General features: G+C 37.5%; 1 protein-coding gene across 9 annotated transcripts in view; it reads right to left on the reverse strand.

The window, feature by feature from the left end:
* PPP3CA (protein phosphatase 3 catalytic subunit alpha) overlaps positions 1 to 16,913 on the reverse strand; it is a 317,085-nt gene that overhangs the window by 296,273 nt on the left and 3,899 nt on the right. For 4 of the 9 annotated variants that reach the window (XM_004748170.3, XM_013054048.2, XM_045067104.1 and 1 more), the window contains one exon: positions 15,112 to 15,170. The exons of 4 other annotated variants lie outside the window; for them this stretch is intronic. The gene's annotated coding sequence lies outside the window, so the exon portion shown is untranslated. Of the gene's footprint in view, positions 1 to 15,111; positions 15,826 to 16,913 lie in introns of those variants that run through there. One more of the 9 variants, XM_045067105.1, reaches the window with a different exon arrangement.

Below are 16,913 nucleotides of genomic sequence, written 5' to 3' on the forward strand. Positions count from 1 at the left end.
AAACTCAGGTTAATTGTGTCGTGTGATGAGTGTCCCCTGCCAGGCCCCCCTCACGTGCCACCCTCCCCCCACCCTCAGTCCAGGGTGGACTGATTAACCCACTTACCCAACGTAGTAAGGAATAAATGAAGACAGAATATGTCCCTGAACATCTTGTGCCCCTGATCTAATCATGAATGCAATATCCCAGAACAAAAATCCTGCTTTAACCTAAAGAATCTCTCAAATGTTAAAACCATTAGGATAGGGATCTATGCTTTCATTCATAGGCCACCTCTACTCTTCGAGGTATGTAATATTTATAACAGTAACATCATCAGCAAAAACTTAGCGCTTACTACATGCACGCCAGACATGCTTTCAGAGGCTTTAACAAATATATTGATTCATTTAATCATCTCAACAACTCTACAGGTAGGTGCCATTATTACCCTGTTTCACAGGTTTAAAAAAACAAACTACTTGGCCCCAGAGCAAGGAAGCAGCAGAGGGAGGACACAACACAGGCAGTTTGGCTCCAGTAGCCCAGGCTCTAAACCACTCAAGGTGAGGAGCACAAAAATATCTACCTCTTCTCCATTGTTCAGTTTCCTTCCACTACTTTGGTTGCATTTACTAAGCACTCCATAACTGTAGCTGAGTGAACAAATTTATTTCTGGAACTGAAGACACGGACAAAGCAAAGCAAACATCCATGTCCCAACACAGGGAAAAAAAAAAAATAAGAACAAAATCATAATATTTCGAATCCTATCTAGAGTGACCTCATGAGTTTATTTAATGATATTGGTCCGGTTTTTATACATTTGGTATTTCGTATCTCCCTGCCTCCCTCCGCGTAATTCTTCACCTGAAGGAAAAAAATGGAACAAAAATAGACAATGTATTTTGGCAGTATTTTTATTCCCTAGTGCCAAGGAAGAATAAGAAGAGTGAAGATGTCTAGTCCTGCATCAAAGGGAAGTATTTCCTATGGAGTGATCAATGAATTACCATCACCAAAAAAAGAGTAAGTGTAAACCCAGAATTTCTTTCATCTTCAACTCTCATTTACATTAATGGCATCATTTTCAATATATGATTTGCGAGATGAAATTCTTTGTTCAGAGTAGCTGACAATTGGAAAGATACTCTAGTTCTATTAAACCAGAGCATTTTAAAGCCTAGCCTAACAAAAGAACCACCTGGGAGAAAAAAAAAAAAAAAAAAAAAAAAAAAAAAAAAAAGTGATGCTGGGGGCCTCACCTGAAGAGTCTATAATTTAATTGGTCAGGGACAGGACTGAGCATTGATCACTGTAAAAGTTTTCTGGGTGACTGGAAAGTGCAGCCACGCTTGGGAGGCACTATTTAAATGCTACCCTGGGCTTGCTGAGCTTTAATATGCTTCTACATCACCTAAGGACCTTATTTAAAATGCAGTTGTAGGGGCCTCTGCCTTTGGCCCAGGTCATGATCTCAGGGTCCTGGAATAGAGCCCCATATCGGGAGTCTCTGCTCAGCAGGGAGCCTGCTTACCCCTCTCTGTCTGCCTGCCTCTCTGCCTATTTGTGATCTCTCTTTCTCTCTCTCTGTTAAATAAATCAATAAAATCTTAAAAAAAAAAAAAGCAGTTCTAATTCGAAAGTTCTGGGGTATGGCTTGAGGTTGTAATTCTCCCGTGCTCCCCGGCCCTGCAGAGGCTGCTGGTGTACGGTCCCCACTTAGAGCAACAGCCTTCTATTCCTCCATCAATACATTACTATAATTAGTATTAAAGGTGAGATAAAGGGGTACAACAGATATTGCAATTTAAGGTTAATTTGTTATTTTACTTCTATGTAAAAAGATACTTTAAAAAATTATTTTTAAAAAGTAACTTGAAGCCACAGAAATGATTACATAGCACACGGTTCCTGGGAACTAAATAAACAGCAATGCGTGAGGCATCAGGGGGCTGTTCCGAGCCCAGAATTGGTACTTGGTAGGTAATATGTGTTTTATTATGATCTTATTAATAAATGAGCAGCAAATGACAATGACCCATATCAAATAACCTCAACACAAGATATTTAACTTGTTTTCTGGAAAAATATGGCTTCCACTCGTTCACAGTCTTCCTATTATGTCATTCTCTCCTATACTTAGAACATCTGGTACAGAGATAAAATATTTGCTCTCGAGCTGAAATTTGCACTGTCGATAACATGATATATGGGATCAGCTTTAAAATATTTCAGCAAAGAAAAAGAAAAGAAGGGGCGCCTGGGTGGCTCAGTGGTTTAAAGCCTCTGCCTTCGGCTCAGGTAAACCAAATGTAGTGAAATGTGGGATCTCAATGCTTAACCTGTGGAACAGGCACATAGGGTTAATGGCTCTCTCCTTCCAACTTCTATGTATGCTTGCTTATCCTTCAAAATAAGTTTTAAATGTTCTGTTTTGGGATCTTGGCTTCACCACTGATTAGTTCTGTGATGATGAAGAAATAACTTCTCTGACCCCCACTGCCCTCTTCAGTCGAACAGGATGCCCCATTAACTGCCTTATGAGGATGACTACAGGAATTAAAGGAAACGGCATTTAAAAAATAAATAAATAACTGACACCAAGCAGGCCACATCATAAATATAAATTTAATTTTACCCTAATGGGTCAGTTTAAAGAGAAGTAACGAGAATGATAAAATGTTTCTATTTAAATTTTTTTTTTTTTTAAGATTCTATTTATTTGACAGTCAGAAATCACAAGTAGGCAGAGAGAGAGGGGGAAGCAGGCTCCTGGCTGAGCAGGGACCCTGATGTGGGGCTCGATGCCAGGACCCCGGGATCCTGACCTGAGCCGAAGGCAGAGGCTTTAAACCACTGAGCCACCCAGGCACCCCAAAATGTTTCTAAAATAGAGACCAGTGGGGCTGTGAAGACTGATGGGAGTGTCTTCACCCTACATACCAGTCCTTCCCATTACCTCTTTCTTAACATTCTAGACCAGATTCCTTCAGAAATAGCAATGAGTATGGGGTGCCTGACTGGCTCAGAGTAGGGTGCAACTCTTGATCCTGGGGTCGTGAGTTCGAGCCCCACAATGGGTGTAGAGATTACTTAAATAATTAAGACTTTAAAAAGGAAGGAAGGAGAAAGAAGAGGGGGAGGGAGGGAGGAAGGGAAGGAGGAAAGGGGAAGGGAAAGGAAAAGAAAGGGAGAAAGGGCGAGCAAAAAGTAGCATATAGCGAATTCTCCAGAATGTGTGTCCTGAGATAAATACATAAAAAAGTTTCTTGCATGACAACACAAATCAACTAAGGGTGACCTATAGATAGACACCACTTCTAACTGTTTCACTATTACCCCGAATACAAGCAACACAGCTTTTCCTCCCACTCACTCCCTTCATTTAGGAAAATCTGAACAGTAGCTGGGGATAGCAGGCAATGCCTTGAATACATGCTAAATAAGCAAAAGCAAAATATCACTTCTGGTGCTATCTCTTCATAGGACAGAAGTTCAAATAAAAGCAGATGGTACCTTTATTATCTGTAATGTAATTACAAATGATTATATAATAATTTTTAAATATCCATTATTGGAGACAACTCCATCATTCCAGAAAGAAACCATTCACAGAACCTCATAGTTGGACACCCTGCACAGAAGGAAAATGCACAATTTCATACTACACAGTTTAGCACAGAGTAAAAGGAGAAATTATTAAAAATAGTGGTCATACTGAAAATAATTTATGCACATTTCCATTTTTTCAGAATATGAAGAAGCAAGGCCATACTGAGTCTCACTTTTGTCTATTCCAATTGAGTTGTAATCAAATATTGTGACTGAATGGGACTGAGAGTCCTGCTCTCCTCCGCAAGAAAAAAACTTTACAATCTGGAATGTACTACAAGTATGTTAGCCTCCTTCATTAGTTCAAGAAAAAGCAAAAATAGGTGAGTTCGGAAGCTGCACTTACTACAGGAATTCTCAAAAGAGGCATTCTTTTAGTTAATCCTCTATTTCACAATTTCAGTGTTAGGATACAAATGAAAACCATATATATATATATATATATATATATATATATAATTTTTTTTTGGCTTCCACTTTCTTTTTTTTTTAATTTTATATAAGCAATGAATCTTGGAACACTGAAAAGATAAAATAAAATGAAAGCCATATTTAAAAAGCATATTCCTTACATATTGCTCATATTATTCACATAAGGCACAAACAGAATGCTTAGTCACTGGTTATTTTACTTAGATATTCCTTTCTAAATACAGACTTACCTGGTATTTTTTCCTATACTAATAACATTCTAACTATCTATGTGTACAATAATAATCCCTAGGTATAATCATATCTCAGTACCAACTTCCTTAAATGGTAAAGCTTATTTCAAGTCAAGGTCTAGGCCAAGGATTAAAATAAACACACACAGCAAAAAGCTGTAATATGTATTTTGTTTTTTTCAGGCCATGAAATGTCTTACACTTCAATATGTATAAAATTAACAAAACAAGAATTGTCAATAAAACACCCTAGTTGTACTGGTATCTAAGAATCAAAGTTATTCAATTTTTTTTTTCTTCCACGTGTTAATGAACACCTTTAAACAACCATCAAATAAAGGTCATATTTGAAGTCCAAGGTTCACAAAAATGTCACAGGGGGAAATACGGATAGGAAAAGGAAATATGAACCCAAGCTAATTCCAGCAGGGAAGAAATTTTCCCACATACAGGGGGTATTAGCAATGAACCAAAGGAAACCCAGAGGTCTCAGAATGAAATTGAAGCTCCCTGAATTTACAGACTCAGGGAATCAAGGCAGGGTGCTAAATCTTTTCCACCTAAGCCTGTGACTACAACTATTTCAATCACAGGACTTCTCAAAATCAGTCAAACCAGGTTCAGTTGGATCAGAAATCTGTTTAGCAATCATGTGAAAAAAGAAATAAATTTACTTAACTGCCTCAGAGAAGCATCAAAATTCTGGATCTGAGTCATCACCCTTGCCTTTAAATAATTACAACATCAGTTGAAAAGTGTAACTAGGCTAGTCCCAAACATTCGTCATAGTACAGAAGAGTTATAAGTAGTAAATGAAAAAATTCTGATCTCAAAACAATTTGCATTTTCATCTAAAATGTCACAACGAAACCACATAACTCCCTCCTCAAAATGTTTCATGTGACGTCTCCTTGAAGTGGCTTTCACTTTAGCTATGTGGCTTCCTTTATTTGCTTTAGTGACAAAAATATGAAAATGAATATGAAGAAGCAAAGTCTCTATAACAAAGGCCAACAGCACCTATAATAGCTGGATCTTTTTTTTTTTTATAGTTTTAACTTGGACAAAAAACCTTGTCAAGGTCTAATAAAAATATCTTCCTTATGTAACTCACAGCATTTCCTATGTTTTATATTAGTTTGTTCTGTAACACCACGATTAAGTCAGTAAAGCAAGCAAAGACTAGCTAACAGTCTAGTCCCGTTGTTGGTGAGCCCTGGCTATCTATTCCTAAAAAGGAAACAGAAATACTTGCCCCACAAAAGTGCAAGATTTTTCTCTCACAGAACAATCCAATGATAATCTACTAAAATGATGGCCAGCAGTGACAGTATTTTATATAAAAACAAATCCTTAATAAAGTCTATTTTCTATCAATTCGTTGATGCTACCTAATGAATTTGACCTTGTGTGCAAGCCAACGCAGTGTTATGGTGGTAAAAGCCCAGGATCTGGAGTCAAGACTGTTGGAATCCAAATACTGGCTCCACTATTTACTTGCTGTGTGACCTTCAAAAGGTATGGCATCTCTCCTAGCCTCAGAGTTACTGGAAGGACAAAATTATGTAATGTATGTGCAGGCCATATACATTAATATAAAACCTCAAAAATATATAAAGGAACTTGATTACTTATTTACTTACTTTGAGTAAGATTCTGTGAAGAAGCAAAGTAGCCAACAAGTTAAAGTATTTCCTTCAAATATAATTGCAATGTAATATATTATAAAACAAATGCCAGCAATAAAGACACCAAGCCTCTAATCATTATCCCTGAAAAGTTCATTTCTTCTACTGTCTAAAATGACAAAAGATTAAAATACATCTGAGAGTAGGCAAAAGCATTGGATATTTTCTAAAAATTTATCATTCCAAGTACAGTCATAGAAAAATACACTAATTAGGTAAGAAAAAGATCAAGGACAATCAATTATTCAAGCATTTCCCTTTTTTGGTACAGAAGCCACAGCTTCTTTATTAACACAGGTGGGATTTTTTCCCATGTTACATATGCAGAACCGAAAATAAAGATTTTGTGAATTTACTCATCTAAACTGAATGGCTCCAAAAATTCATTTGGTTGCCAGGTTTAGGTATAAGACCTAGGAAAATCCACTAAGGACGTTAATTGGGGCAAATAATTAAAAAGAAGAAGTAAGAGAATCCAAATGTTTAAATAAAAGATCTAAAAAGGCTAGAACCAAGGATAAGGTAAGCAAGATTTAAATCAAACCAAGGTATTCCTTTAACTGCTGTGCTTAGAATTGCCTGAAATAATGACAAAATCCAGAGTGAAGGGGACTTGGCTTAATAGATTTACATGCACATGCCTGGGGAGGAGGAAGAGGAGGTCAAGTATTCCAGAAGTGAAGAGTACTAGGAAAAATAATCCAACTTGAATACATTAATAAAAAATATGATATTAGAAAGGGGGAGAAAATGGAAGTACTAGAATCATTACGGATTTGTGATGCACAGATATATCTTTTCCAATCAATTTGTTTGCTGGGGAAGGGGAAGGATGGAATAATATGATTAATTATGTGCCAGGCATCATACTAAGCACTGGGTAGATGAAGTAGGTAAGGCCTTCCTGGGTAATTTCACAAAGAGAAAATTTTGTTACAAATGTTTATTATATATTGTATGTACAAAGTATAAGAAGTATAGCAGACAGCTATGCCTGAGATCAGAGAAGTTTTACAGAGAAGGACACAATAATGAGCTAGACTGGTCCATATAGAGGTAAAGCAAATACAAGGCCATGGAAAGTATCATTGGCATTTTGAAGTAGCTCAGTTTAGCTCAATCAACTTGATATAGACCAAAACACAGATAAGCATTCCAAATACACCTATAAATAAAAAAATGTTCTCTCTCAAGAACTTATATTCTAATAAATTGCAGAGACTTAAATGCAATACAATGTAAGACATGCTATATTAAACCTATTTTCAAATTTCACGCAATAGGGGTCAAATTCCATAATACATAAAGAGTTGCAACAAACCACTAAGAAAAAGGTCAACAACCAAATAGGGGATTAGCATAATCAAATGTTCATTTTTATTTTTTTCCAGATGTGCATTTTTAAATGATTCCTCTAGTGCCAATATGGGAAAATTAATTTATGAGAAGGGACAAGTTTGAAAGCAAAAAGAAGCTTTCAGCAGCTTTGGGAAGCTACTGCAGCACTAGGTGAAATAGTTAGAAGACCTGAACTTAATGACAGGTTTAATTACCCTGGATGGACGATGGTAACGTCAACCAGGCTAGAAAACACAGGCAAAGCAATACCTCACTTTATTTTCACCATACCCATCCACAGCAACCGTTCTGTACAGCGTTTGAGAGAATGCTCCAGAGAAAAGATTAGGTTACAAATATAGAGGTGTTACTCATCAGCCTAGAAGCAGTAGTCAATCCTACTGTGTAAGGAGGATTGTGTGTAAGGAGATGAAATTGCCTGGAAGAACTTATAAAAAAAAAAGGAACATCAACATTTAGGATTCAGTGGAGAGGAGCTGGCAAACAAGTCAAAGAGGAAATCCATGAAAGCCAATGAAGACAACCTTTTAAGAATGAAGAGGAGGCCCATTATGTCATTCCAGAGAAGCCAGCAACTGGACAGTCATTGGTGACCTTTGCTAGCCTCAACGGCAGAGGACCTAAAACTGCAGTTGATTTGACAATGGGTAGGAGGTGAGGAATACATTAATGCACATTACTTCTAGAAGAGAAAAGCTTTGCTTTCAAAGGAGCTCTCCAACAATTAAAACACACAAACAAAAAACCACCCACAATGCCTAACATGTATTAAGGACTTCTTTTGAGCAGGCAGTAAGCCATGCATTTCAAATACAATTCCTCTCATAGTAACAATAACTTTGCAAAGTTAATACTATCATTTCCACTTTTCAGTAAGAAAAATGGGTTCAGGGTTGTTACATGACTTTCCCGTAGACACACAGCAGGCACACAGAGAAAGCAGGATGTAAGTGCAGGTTTTATCAAACTGTAAGCCAATGTTCTTTTCACACTCCCATGCTGCCTATTCATCATTGTAAATATTCTGGGATGGGGGAGGGCTATTAACCATTTAATAGGAAGGGTGTTTTGTTTTGTTTTGTTTCATTTTGGAAGATAGTTGAACTAGTTGACTTTTATAGCCTCTTCCACCTTCTACAACTCATGATTCTTTCTCTTACACCTTGCTCACAGGTAACCTATAAGAGCTGCAGAATTGCACATACACTCATCATCCCTTTTGTAGTTCCTTTGATGCCATCCTCACTTACAAATAAGCCCATGTCCTGACATTGTGCTTATATTTAATACATACAGGAAAAAATTAACATGGATTCCACTTACTTCTGCCAAAAAATGAAAGCACAATCTAGGAAGAGAGTTAATCACTCCCTTACCTGCACTCCACAGCACATTGCGTCTTCTGCTATTACAGTAATTACCACTCATGTTGTGATTTGTTCCTCCTTTCCCCCCAACACACACACACACACACACACACACACACACACACACACGATAGCAACCTCAGAGTTCCCCTACTTGAAGTACTGAGCACATACCACAGAGCTAGGCAAGCAGTGATGCATACATGGACAGGATGGACGGATGGATGGGGAGATGAATGGCCTGATAAGTGAAGGGAATAATATTTTTAACAGCCATTTGATACTCAATAATGGATTATTTAATCCATTTGCCAACTGGGATGTTACAATTCTATCACCCTTGAGGTGAACAGATAGAAAATTGAGTGATATAAGAAGCATGGGATATGAATTCTTCAAAAGGAGACATGAACATTTACTCTCAAAAAGTCTCCTGAAACACAGGATTCTTCTTGAATTCAGTACCACCCAAAGGCCGAGAAAAATTTAGTCCATTCACCAAATTATTTTTTAAAGATCAGTTACTTATGAAACGTCTTTCAAAGAAAGCCAAGCTCATCCTAAATAACTAATCATAGTATTTTGGGCATGGCCCCTGGGAGATGTTTGAGGAGACAAGGCTGCATAGAACTTGCTGAAATCACCCCAGAGGTGCCTCCCTATGTGTTTCAAGCTCTATCCGATCAACAGATGTGGCTAGTGAAGGTACAATCTCTGACCGTTCTTGCCAACCTTTCTGTCGAGATGCAGAGGACATGACATTCCCTTGCACAAAACACAAGCATGCATGAATCCAGACTCTAAGGAACTTTCCTCAAAAGTGTTCATTGGAACAGAGCAAACACTTCAAGAATTATAGGGATGCAGAAGTCCCACTGTGATCAGAGGTGCACCATTACACGTAATGCAAGATCCCCACAATAGCTGCAGCTCTGTCCCTTCCTCTCCTGCATGAGGAAACATATGGGAATGCAAGGGGAAAGTAGTATCTTAGGGTTGAACATGAATCCAGTCTCGTTTTTATATAGGTATTTTAAAATAAGTCATTTGCAAACTTTTGTACGCTGTTGTCAGGAGCTGTTAATACCTCACAGCTGAGTGTAACACAGAAATGTGTTCTGACACCATAGTTGGAAGGCACTGGCCTCCTTTAGGCCTCAGTGAAACTTAAGCGAGTTATCCAATTACAATCGAACTCACTGGGTTAGCCAAAGTCAATGGCCATAGGAGCTGTTTATCACCCACCTTCAAAAATTGGGTGGCAGAGGAGGCAGGTTTGGCTCTAGGCAAGTGGGGTGCTGAGCTGCCTTCATGGTGGTGTGACTTGCGAAGTAAACAAGGGACCTGGCCTGTCCTCTGTTACCACGCTAACGGCACCGTCGTGTCAAGCTATCTTGCTGCCCTTATTATTGGCTTATATTACAAATAAAAGCAAGTAAAATAAAAGCAACACCTCCAGAAAGTCATGCATCTGCTACTCAGGTGTTCTGGAAAGCTCTACTTATGGAGCAGGTTAGGTATTTGACACCTGAAAGCTGCAGTCCTGGGAGAGGATACAAGGGAGGGGAATTTCAATAGGAAGGACAGGAGTAGGAGCTTCCTGGCAGTGGCAGTCTGCACCCAGCCAAGGGGCATCAGGAGATGCATACAAGACTGGGACCACCCAGTGAAGGACTAAAGTTTCAGGAAGGTTAAGGGTCAGCATAAGGAAACAGAAGAGCAGAGCAGAGGGCTTAGGCAATTAAGCTCAAGGTGATGGAGGTTCAATGAAAATAGCTTAGCTTATCACACTTCTCCATTTTCCAAAGACCTTAACAACCTGCATGGTTTTAGAGAAAGGCTACTGGGCTGGGGAAAGACCCAGAAATGATGTCACACGGGGTACAGCTAGAAGACTTAAGAACATGAAAGTTGTTTTTAATATCAAATAAGCTCTCTTATGAAAAACAGATAAGGCCCATTTCATGGAACTCTGTGGGGCAATGCTAGGAATAATGACTGTGTACTCCAGAGCATTAGACTGGTATCAACCCTAAGGAAATACTCTGGCAAGCAGAAAGGAGAGCAGGTCTTAGTAAGTAGGAGCTCCTCACAACATGTGTTCATGAAACAGTGGGATTACCACCCATCCCAGAGGCTGGACAGGACATTCCACAATGGGGATGGCCTGGGCGAGATCACTATTGTACCTTCAAAATCTCAGTTTGGCTTGTTCGTTTTCTTTGGTTTAGAAGTTTTACTTCTCCGTCCCTCTCACCCTACAGAATTGGGAGGACTGGCTTCAAGCCAGATGAGTGGATTTCCAAAGTTTCTTCCAGCTTCAGAATTTCATAATTTCAGATTTAGATCATATTTACAATCCAAATAAATGAGAATCCTTTATTCTCTCCATTCAGAAGTTTCCCCATAATCCATGCCAGTCTTAAATGTCCATAACTGCTCTCAAAAAAAAAAAAAAAAAAAAAATTTTCACCTAAATCCTGGCTCCTTCCCAATCATGTTTCCTCTTATTCAATTGCTAGTGGTAATAATGTATGAGTGTGATCCACTGTAGAAAGAAATTTTAATACCTATAATCTATAGTTAAATTACCAGTCAACCTCTTCTTATTCAGACTGAACAATGTCTCAGTTCCTATCATAATTTTAAGTTCTTTCATCACTTGGGAAAGGGGAAGGAAACTTTTTTTTTCTTTTTAAAAATACTGGAAGTTTTCTACATCTGTTTCTGAAAGTTCATGTCAAATGAGTACACAGGTACTGAGTTCTGACCAGAGGTGAAGGTACCAGAGGTATCACCTCCTGACTGCTGAATGCAAATGGGCAGAAGTTGACAATGATGTGATTTTATGTGGGAAACTACCGTTTCCCTAGCCTTCAACTCCTTGAAGAAAAAGTATTTTTGCCCTAGAGAAACAGATGAAATCCTAGCCCATAAATGGGAGCTTGGAAAGCCCTGGCAGCCTCCTTTAGCAGAGAGGCATTGGACCAAGTCTGGGCTAGCAGGTCCATGGTCTCTTGTAAGGAACAGACTGAGAGCAGATGCCTCATCATACCCCCTCCCAGCTGATGTGGACCCCAGGGCTGAGCGATCAGGAGAGGTGACTCACCAGCAGTCTATACTCACGTGATGTGCCTGAAGATTCTGTATTAGTACTACATAGACATCTCTTTCGTAGGCCTACAAGCAGGTTTCATATCTCTGTTCTGATTCCTAAGTGTATTAGCTCTTACTCATTTGCATTTGTGTGTTTTTCTAAGCGAGCAATATAATCAGGCAGTCTAATCCGAGCCTCCCAAAGGCCTGTCATAGCAGTTCTCCTTCAACTTGGTATCATCACCAGTCTTCCTCTTGGAAGAAAAAATCACCCCTCCTCAAGAAACTTGACCTCCATGCCCTGTAACTGACAATAAGCCCCTGAAAACCAAGCACATCCTGGGGGTAAGCCACTCCTGCTAGTTATGCTTCCATCAGTTGTCTTTAGGGCAAAAACAAACAAACTCAACTAACGAAAGAAAGCATTTCAAAAACTCAGGCGAAAACACCCTTCTACAAGACTGGCGCTTGAGAATCCGGAAACTCACCAGAAGTTTGGGAGCTGCCCATGATTCAAGATCCACAAAATTTCAAAATAGAAAAGAACCCTATAATTTAGAAATTAAATCCCTCTTCCCCTTTATCGGTTATTCTGCTCATTTAGCAACCACGTATGGAGGGTCTAATCTATAGTAGGCATTGTACCAGGGCTAAACATACTAAGTAAAGCCAGGCCCCACTCTCCTGGGCTCTCCACTTCCTGGGAAGGAGACAGATAGGTAAACAAATCTTCACAGAGCATGCTCTATTCAAGGTGTCCTCTGTGACAATGAAGAGGCTGAGCCCCTTTACTCCAGCTAAAGATACCAGGAGATGTAAGTCCCAGAGGAGGCAATATCTGAACCAAGGCTAAATGATGAGAATTAAGTGATGACAACTGAACTGTTACCATGACAATAATCAAACCCACACAGAGAAGGGACGCAAGTACTTTATTGACATTAATATGCACAGCAGACCAACAATGCCAGGTGTAATGAAAAAAAATTTTAATTCCTTTGTAAAAAACAAAATAATAATAACAATAATAACACAAGCTTGGAAGTCCTGACTCAGCTTCTGTCACTGTAAGAGAATATATTGTGTTTTTAATTTAATTTGATAATACGGCATAGCTTACAGGATGTTTAAAAACAAATGTCAACAGATGGCTTAAAGCCCACTTAGCAGAATATAAGGAGTCAGCAGAGTTGGTGCCACATTTTTTTAACTTCTCGTAGCCCATATATCTTCCTACCTGGATAGAATCCAGTGACATTTTGGGGGCCAGAGGAGGGCAAGAGGAGGGCAGGAGGTTATGCTGAAGAAGGCTGCATTTCTAAATTATAAAAGCATTACAGAAAATGATAAATTGAGATGTAAACAAAGGAAGAGGGTTTTTTTCTGGTCTTGGTTTTGTTTGTTAGTTTTCATGGAATTTGCCAGGTCCTTTTCTCTTCAAGTCCAAATCTAAACAATAATTAAAAAATATTTATCACCCAATATGTCAAACACTAAGTGATTAAGATATTTCTTCTCACCTGTCAAAAACTGATCAGTCTATAGAGAAATACAACAAAAACTGAAAGAAAGCTTTCAAGTTCAAACTACTCTGTCATGGTGAAAGCCAGTCCAAATGACCAAACAACAAAACTGCCCTCCACCTAATTATATCACCTTATTAATACCTCCTCCTCATACTGTATTTCCTGATATGGCTAGAGAACAAAGCATTCCAATTAGCCATACAGTCATCGTATAGAATCATTTATAAAGAATCAGAATATAATGAGCTCAAAATAAACATATAATCTGTCTCCATTTATTGCTTTAGGAGGCACACGTGAGAACTGTGCAATGTCCAAAGTCATCTGACAAGTGATTCAGTGCATAAGAAGCAAGGCACTGAGCCAGGCCCCATTGGTTCAATGACCATAGTTTTCAAACTAAAACTCTGAACAGACATATTAACAGATCATTTGTACCTTCCAAGCATATGTAGCATCCTGGAAGATTAAACAATGACGTATTAGAGCCTCCTAAACGTTCGAAGGCTACATGGAGACAAATGAATATTTTAAATCAGAAGTAGTAGCTCCTCCCCGAAAAGAGAAAAAAATAAAGTGGCTCTAGACAGTTACTCTAGGAAAAGACTCCAAGTCTTAGAACCTTAAAGCTGGTGGGATTTTTTTTAATTTAGCTCCATATAAATAAAACTCTGTCTCAACATCAACCACCATTCTTCTGGTTTATAACTGTAAACTGACAACTCTGTAAGGTGGTATGTCATAATCTGAGGCAGTTGCAAACATAAATCTCTGGTATCTGTTTGTTATGCTTCTGCAGACATTCGCAGAATTTCCAGTTCCAGGAGATAGTTCGTAGAAAGTCAGATAGACCATCATATTTTGCTGTGAGGCAAAAGCACGGATTAAGGAAGTAATAATAAGATAAACAGAAAATTCTATTTTTCTCTAGGATGGTCTTACAAAGAATACATCTAATTCCAAAAATGTAGTAATTTCATAACCGATTACTGCTTCCTTGGTTTTTGTTTTTAATTTCAAGGTTTCGGCTACTGCATGTACATCTGTGAAATGGATTTGAGATCCCAGCCATAGGTCTAAGTCCTCAAGCTGACAGTCCAGCTGATTTAAGCCATTATTCAGAACACCTGACAGTAAAGAAATATGAAATGTTTTATTTGACTTCATATGAAATATAATTGATGGCTTATCAATGATACAGCCTGCATGAAGACAGAAGATGGAAATACAGTAAAAAATAAAACGAGTTAAAAATACTGCAAATATCAAGACTACTAAAGACTTAGTTTATAAATTGAAATCGTGTTTCATTGTCTACATTCCCACCTGATGACTATTTTTGAAAAAGGAATAAAACCCTAAGAAGTGTTGGCTGGTATTTTCATTTGATTGTTCTATAGAAATTAATAAAATCCTCAAACCAGGCAACGGTATGGGCCATTTATCTGTATTTCAGACAAAGAGGCTTATTATAACAACCTTCAAAATAAAAGTAAAAAAAACTTTTTAGCAGGAGAATATGGTATTTCCGTGTACATATATGAACAGAAAATAATGTTTAACAGTTTTTGTTTAGTAAACCTCATGCCATGATCAAACCAGATTATAACATTTATCATCAGAATTTATATTTCTGCTAAATACAGATACAAAAGCTTCTTCTATTACAGTTATTTTATATAGCTAGTAATTCAGTAAAATTAAGTTTGAAATAAAATGTGATAGTTTAAATACACCAAAAGAAGTCACAGTTTCAAACAGATTTTCAAGAGAGAAGAGCATCTCTGCTAAAGGAAAGAATGTGCTTACACTTACCTGCATTCTAGTCCCACCTGTGACCGACCATTCTATCTATTCTGTCTCCATTTCTTCAACTATAAAATAAATGCCACCATAAGCTACTGTTGCAGACCCAAGGCATTCACAGATTTCAATATTAATTGTTCTGACTATTCTTGAGTGACCCTGAAAATACATTAACACATTCTCATTTGTAATTCTGTGTCAGCAGTGACCAAATTTCCATTCCCAGGCAAGGGGAGCAAGCATGACCACTTGGTCTCTCAAATTCCACTTGAGGATCCTCTAGTTCTCACAAGTGAATGGAGAGTACAATTTTACATTTGAGGAAAATAGCCTGTGACTTATCAAATATAACAGGGCAATTACAGAAAGATGGAATTCCAAATCTCACTGTATCTCTCTTGAATATCAAGAAAGTTGCTAAAAGAGTAACAATATGATTTCTTAGTATTTACCAAGGTTCCAGATCATGAATCACCATCATTCTCTATAGTTCTGGAGTGTCCAATATTTTCACAAAACTTTCCAATTGTAATTTAACTGAATTTGCTAAAAGAAGGGTATATCTAGAATAATGCTATTTTCCAATGAGGTCACTCTAAATGGATTCTTTATTTGGTTTCATAATTAGTTCCAACTTTACACATGGCTGACACAGAAAAGATATGGAAAAGTGTAAGAGTCCAATTACAAAAGTTACAAGCATACAGTATATCAGAGTCATATTTCATATTTCTAAGATTATAAATAAAAACAGGTCATACTTAAAGAAAAAAAGAGACTTAAAATACAAAATAGACTTAAAAAGGCATATTTTTAAACTAATACAAACAAATGTTGGAGGAGTAAACCTCTAACTAGATTCTAAGGCGTTACTTTTTTCACATTTTATACTGGATGTCTTAAAATACATGGCTCATTTAAAGTAGAGGTTCTTTCCTCCAGTTTCCAAAAAATATTATTTTTTACATGTTAATCTTCTAATAGATGGCATTTTAGAATCACTGGAATTTCCCTGAATCATAGTCTTAAGTTTACAAAATGCCTTAAGCCTTAAGTTTACAAAATGTGTTGAAAACCATGCATTTTTGTTATATTTACTTTATAGTAGAAATCCTGAAAGAAAATACTAATGAATAGATTAATCTAATTTGTAATTAATAGCATTAATTGACATGCTTTCAGTATGTCCTGAAAAGAATCTGTTCTGTTAAGTATATTAACCATGTCCAAATCGTGTTTATAGTATTAATTAGATTAGCAGACCCCTTTCTTCACATCCAGTGCTGATGTAAATTTAGCCACCAAACACTGACGTTTAATAACACTGAATTAATGAGGTTTTACTGTACTCAAACGGAAAACCAGATACATAGAATATACACGGAATAACTGAACTGATGATAATAAATCTAAGTAAAATAAATTCACAATGAGCTCTTCTTGACACACCACAAAGAAATGGCATTAGTTAATACTTTGTTTCAAAATCCAAAACTGATGATGATTACTTATGTAGCATATTTTTATTTTCTTCTTAAGCAGTATTACTATCTCATTCAGCTAGAAACACTGGTGGCTTGAATCCTTATTTATTTAATATTTTGCTTAGCTACCAGCTTCATGATTATATGATCTTAGATACCTTTCCAGAATTTCCCTATGTGTATTTTGTCTTCACAAATAGTATATAAGCTGGCAATACAGAATAAGACAGCATGTTTTGTTTTGTTTTAATTCCCCACAGCCAAAAGTAACCTGACACACAGCACAAATTCCCTATCTACAGTTTTTGAGAAATTCCCCAAAATTCC

This window comes from Mustela putorius, unplaced genomic scaffold (assembly GCF_011764305.1).
Source record: "Mustela putorius furo isolate JIRA1106 unplaced genomic scaffold, ASM1176430v1.1 tig00003871_pilon_pilon_pilon, whole genome shotgun sequence".
Taxonomy (NCBI): domain Eukaryota; kingdom Metazoa; phylum Chordata; class Mammalia; order Carnivora; family Mustelidae; genus Mustela; species Mustela putorius.